General features: G+C 33.9%; 1 non-coding gene across 1 annotated transcript; it reads right to left on the reverse strand.

Annotated features, from left to right (window-relative positions):
• Window positions 1–4719: 4719 nt before the first annotated feature.
• LOC128286312 (small nucleolar RNA R71) lies at window positions 4720–4826 on the reverse strand. Its single transcript, XR_008276855.1, has one exon. It is a non-coding gene; the product is annotated as a small nucleolar RNA R71 (small nucleolar RNA).
• Window positions 4827–5722: the final 896 nt, after the last annotated feature.

Here is a 5722-nt window from a genome sequence, read left to right on the forward strand (position 1 = left end):
TTTTGATGATAGCTACAGTAATGACACGGTTATTACTGAAGGATGTGAAATTTGAATGGTCTAATAAATGTCAGCAAAGTTTTGACCAGTTGAAAGTCCTATTGATCGAAGCATCAGTTCTAGTTCAGCCTGAACTAGGTTAAGAATTTGTGATTTTCAATGATGCGTCTTTGAATGGTTTAAACTGTGTTTTGATGCAGGAAGGTAAAGTAATAGCTTATGCTTCTAGACAGTTAAAGTCACATGAAAAGAACTATCCAATACATGACTTAGAGTTAGCAACCATTGTCTTTGTTTAAAAATTTGGCGAAACTATCTGTTTGGTGAAAAGTGTCAAATATTTACTGATCATAAGAGCTTAAAGTATCTGATGTCGCAGAAAGATTTGAATCTGAGACAGCGTAGATGACTCAACTTGTTGAAAGATTATGACATAGTTATTGATTACCATCTGGGAAAAGCAAATGTAGTTGCAGATGCTCTGAGTAGAAAGAATTTGTTTACTTTATGAGCGATGAATACCTGATTGTCATTGTCTGATGATGGCTCAATTTTAGCAGAGTTAAAAGCTAAACTGATGTTTCTACAGCAAATCTGCGAAGCCTAGAAATATGATAATAAGTTGCAAGCTAAATGGGTACAGTGTGAGTCGATTTCTGATTCAAAAATCAGATAGGACCTGATGATTGTCTATAATTCAGAGATAGAATTTGTGTACCGAAGAATTCAAATCTTATATAGAAAATTTTGCATGAAGCTCATAGTGGTAGTATGCCTGTTCATCCAGGAAGTAATAAAATGTACAATGATTTGAAATAGATGTACTGGTGGCCAAGAATGAAATGTGATAATTTTGATTTTGTATCTAGATGTTTGATATGTCAGCAAGTTAAAGCTGAACATCAAGTATCTTCGAGACTATTACAGCTAGTGACGATACCAGAATGAAAATTGGATAGAGTTACTATGGATTTTGTATCGGGGTTACCCCTATCTCTAAAAAAGAAAGATGTCATTTGGGTTATCATCGATCGTTTGACAAAGTCTGTAAATTTTATTCTGGTACGTACGGATTTCTCACTTGATAGATTGGCTGAGTTATTTGTTTAAGAGATTATCAGACTTCATGGAGTGCCAATCTCCATTATTTCAGATAAAGATCCGCGATTCACATCACGATTCTGGAAAAAGTTACAAGAAGCTCTGGGTACACAATTACATTCTAGTACCGTATTTCACCCTCAAACTGATGGTCAGTCTGAGCGTGTAATCCAGATTCTTGAAGATATGCTATGGTATTGTGTTTTAGAATTTGAAGGCAATTGGGAAAAATATTTGTCATTAGTTGAATTCTCATATAATAATAGTTATCAGTTAAGCATAAAGATGGCACCGTATGAGGCTTTGTATGGTCGCAGATGCCAAACTCCGCTGTATTGGACTGAGCTTGGTGTGCAAAAGATATGGAGTTGATTTTATTCGTGAAACTAAAGAAAAAGTAAAAGTGATTCGAAATAGTTTGAAACCAACTTCAAATCGTCAGAAATCTTATGCGGATCTTAAATGTAAAGAGATAAAATTTCAAGTTGGTGACAAGGTATTTTTGAAAGTTTCACCTTGGAAGAAAGTTCTTCGGTTTGGTTGTAAAGGAAAGCTAAGTCCACGATTTATCGGACCATATGAAATTACAAAAAGAATCAGACCTGTTGTGTATCGATTAGCTTTACCGTCAAAACTAGAAAAGATTCATAATGTTTTTCACGTGTCTATGTTACGACGATATCGATCTGACCCTTCACATGTTATTTCTTCGACGGATGTTGAAATTCAACCTGACATGACATACAATGAAGAACTGATCAGAATTCTTGCATGATACGTGAATGAATTGAGAAATAAAAATGTAGCTTTAGTAAAAGTCCTCTGGCAACGGCATGGAATAAAAGAAGCTACATGGGAACCCGAGGAAACTATGAGAAAACAATATTTGAACCTCTTTACTGGTAAGAATTTCAAGGACGAAAATTCGTTTAAGAGGAAAAGTTGTAACAACCCATTTTCAATGAAATCGAAACAATGGTTCCGAGGCCACAAATCCGAGGTCGGAAGAAAATTTATTTTAATATTATTTTATGGTCCATAGTATGATAGAAATATCGTAGGAAAATTTCGTCAAGAAATTTTATCGTTTACATGTCTAATTTGATGAAAAGAATCAAATTGCACAAAATGCAAAAGCTTAATTCTAGTAGCTAAAGGTACCAAATAGATATGGAATTTAAAATTGGAGGTCTCAGAACTGAAAAATATATAGGATTTTTCCTATATATATTTTTTACTTAAATTAGTTGTTAAAACTAAGTAATTGTTTAATAAATTAATAAAATATGTGAAAATATGAAATTAAGACATATAAATTATTAAATTGTGATTTTATGCTTTATTATATAGTTTTCATGCTTAAAATGGCTTATCTTATATTTATTGGAACATTTATATTTTTAAGACATAAAATGGACCATGCATGATTAAATTAAATAATAAAATATAAAATTATATTTAATAATTCATTTTAAAATATTTCATTAATAATTTGGGTCTTAATTAATTAATTATTTTATTCTTTGGTCTTTTAATTTGTTGATTTATTTTGGACAGGTCTGATAGCCTTGTTGGATTACAAAAACCGTCCAAGTTGAAGACCAAGTCAACCCAATTTCAGCTACACATGGCTTTCCACATCTTTTTAGTTTAATTCCACAAGGTCCTTGCAATGTTGAAAAAATTAGAGATTTGCCCAAAGATTTACATTTGACCGAGTCTTAGTCCTGAGTTGTTATGGCATTTAAATTACTTAAAAATCAAGAAAAATTTAACTCAAAATCCACTAATCATGGCCAGCCACTCATTGAAGAAGCTTGAAGAGACTAAACCTTTCTATTTTTAGCAAGCTACTCTCCTCCTTTCACCTATAAATAAGACTTCATTTCACCATTCCTAATCATCCTTCATCCCTCATCATTCTCTCTTTTCTCTCAATTCTCTTTATAGAGAATTTTTCATTCCCCACGCCTAGCATCACCTCTTCATAGAGATTTTAGCACTTAATACTTTTAAAGAGCCCTTGGTCGGCTACCTTAGAGAGCCATTAGCAAAGGAGCAAAGCGAAGGAGCCTCGTCGGTTAGAGTCTTGGGTGACAGCCACTTTGATTTGGGCTTAATCTTTCTTTTCTTTAATTTAATATGAAAATGTTTGCTATGTGTTCTTTGTTCTTATTACACCAATTTTAGCTTAATTTTATTTAAGCTAGGATGATTTCTTTGATTAAATAATATATTCATGTTTATAATGTTTATACCTCAATTGATCATGTTTTCAATTAAAATTAAGTTTGTATTTCGTTCATACGTGATTGAAATGCACCTGAATTAGCTGAGCGATCCTAACTAGATGACGGCTAGTGGACACATAATTGAAATGTGCTTGCTTAATTTAGATCCTAACCCGATTAAATTGCAGGTTGCATAACAACTCTAACCAAGCTCTGTTATCTGCATAGTTGTTAGATTTGTATGATTAAACTATTTCAAACCTAACACGTCCCTGTTACCTCACATGAATGCTAAGAACCTTTGTAAATAAGGATCAGTAAAATGCATATTTACTAAGTAAAGGATTCCGAGGGGACCTAATGTAGTTTCCAAACTCATGAAAGATCGAGTTGCCATGGAATGTTTTTCTGAATGTTATTAAGCATGTTGATAATAAATTGAGTTTAATTAAAGTAATTTTCCTAGTTTATTTATGTTATAATTGTTGCAAATTGTGTTTAATTTTGCTAAAATCTATTTCATTCATATAGTTTGCATATGTAGGATAATTTGCATTGGGGATCGTTGCATTTAGTTTAATATATTTAATTTTAATCATCACTTCTCAATCATATAGTGTTTTTATTTATCAAGTTGTTAATATGATTTTACAATTAAGTGATTTAACACAAATACAATCTCTGTGGAGACGATAACCCGATACTTACTTATTACTTGATAATGACTGTGTACACTTGCACAAACCTACGCGTTACAAGTTTTTGGCACTATTGTCGAGGATTGTTAACTGTTGCCATAGTCATTTTTTTGTGAAATTATTTACTTCCAATTTGGTTTATTCTGACATTATTAACTTATTCTTTTTAATTTTGTGATTTTCTTTTCAGGTGTTTATGAGCATAGATCGAATTATCTATTTGCACCTTGTAGACCCTAAAATTGAGCTAACTTTTAGACAAAGAAGACATGAATGAACAACTCAAAGACAAGTCGAGATAGACCTTGGAAATTAAATCCCATCCTCATTGCCGATGATAGGGATCGATGCATCAGACAATATGTTGTGCCACTTTTCAGTGAGTTAAATCCAGGAATTAGAAGGCCAGATATTGAGATTTGAATTGAAGCCAGTAATGTTTCAAATGCTCCAAAAGTGGTATGCCCATGGAAGATCCACATATCCACCTTCGATTGTTTATAGAGGTGAGTGATTCATTCAAGATAGCCGTTATGACTGAAGACCCATTGAGGTTGAAGTTGTTTTCGTACTTGTTGTGAGATTGACCACGAGCATGGCTTAATTCATTGCCACCAAGTTGCATATCTACATGGCAAGAATTAGTAGAGAGATTTTTGGTTAAGTATTTCCTGCCTAGCAAAAATGCTAAGTTGAGGAACGAGATCACAACTTTCCAGCAATTGGATGACGAGTCTTTCTATGAGGCTTGGGAATGATTCAAGGAGTTACTTCGTAAGTATTCTCATCATGGGATTCCTCATTGTATCCAGTTGGAGGCATTCTATAATGGTCTCAATGCATATACAAGATTGATGGTAGATGCTTCTGCGAATGGTGCAATTTTGTCTAAATCTTATAATGAGGCTTATGAAATCATTGAGAGAATCACAAGTAATAACTATCAATGGCCAACAAATCGAACAGCTTCAGGAAGACATGTAGCTAGAGTTAATGAAGTTGACGCCCTCACTTCGTTATCAGCTCAGGTATCATCTATTTCCTCTATGTTAAAATAGTTTACCGCTAATAGTGCTAATAATTTTTCAGCTCAGCCACCAAATCTGTTTGAAGTAGTTTCCTGTGTGTACTGTAAGGAAGGTCATTCTTTTGAGAATTGTCTGTCAAATCCCGAGTTAGCGTACAATGTGGGGAACGAACATCAAAATAGGAGTGGAAAAGGACCCCAGTCCAACTTCTACAATCCTTCATGGCATAATCATCCTAATTTTTCTTGGAGCAACCAAGGAAATGCACCGAACAACAACTTATTGCAGCATAGACCCAACCAATCTCAAGGGTTTAATCAGCAAGCCTCAAAACCACCTTAAGCTGGGGCATCAAATAGTTTGGAGAACTTGCTGAAAGCGTACATTGCAAAGAATGACGCTTTGATCCAAAGCCAAGCAGTAACATTGAAAAATTTGGAAAACCAAATGGGTCAGTTAGCTACAAAGCTTCGTAATAGACTGCAAGGAACTTTGTCGAGCAATACTGAGAATCTAAGAAATTTGGGTAAAGAACATATCAAGGCAGTGGCATTGCAAAATGGTAAAATTATGGAACCCCGATTGATTGATGTTGAAGATAAGCCCGTTGAGAAAAATCAACTAGCTGTTGAAATTCCTACACCAAAAGAGTCAGAATCTGCAA

Source organism: Gossypium arboreum, chromosome 12 (assembly GCF_025698485.1).
Source record: "Gossypium arboreum isolate Shixiya-1 chromosome 12, ASM2569848v2, whole genome shotgun sequence".
Lineage (NCBI taxonomy): Eukaryota > Viridiplantae > Streptophyta > Magnoliopsida > Malvales > Malvaceae > Gossypium > Gossypium arboreum.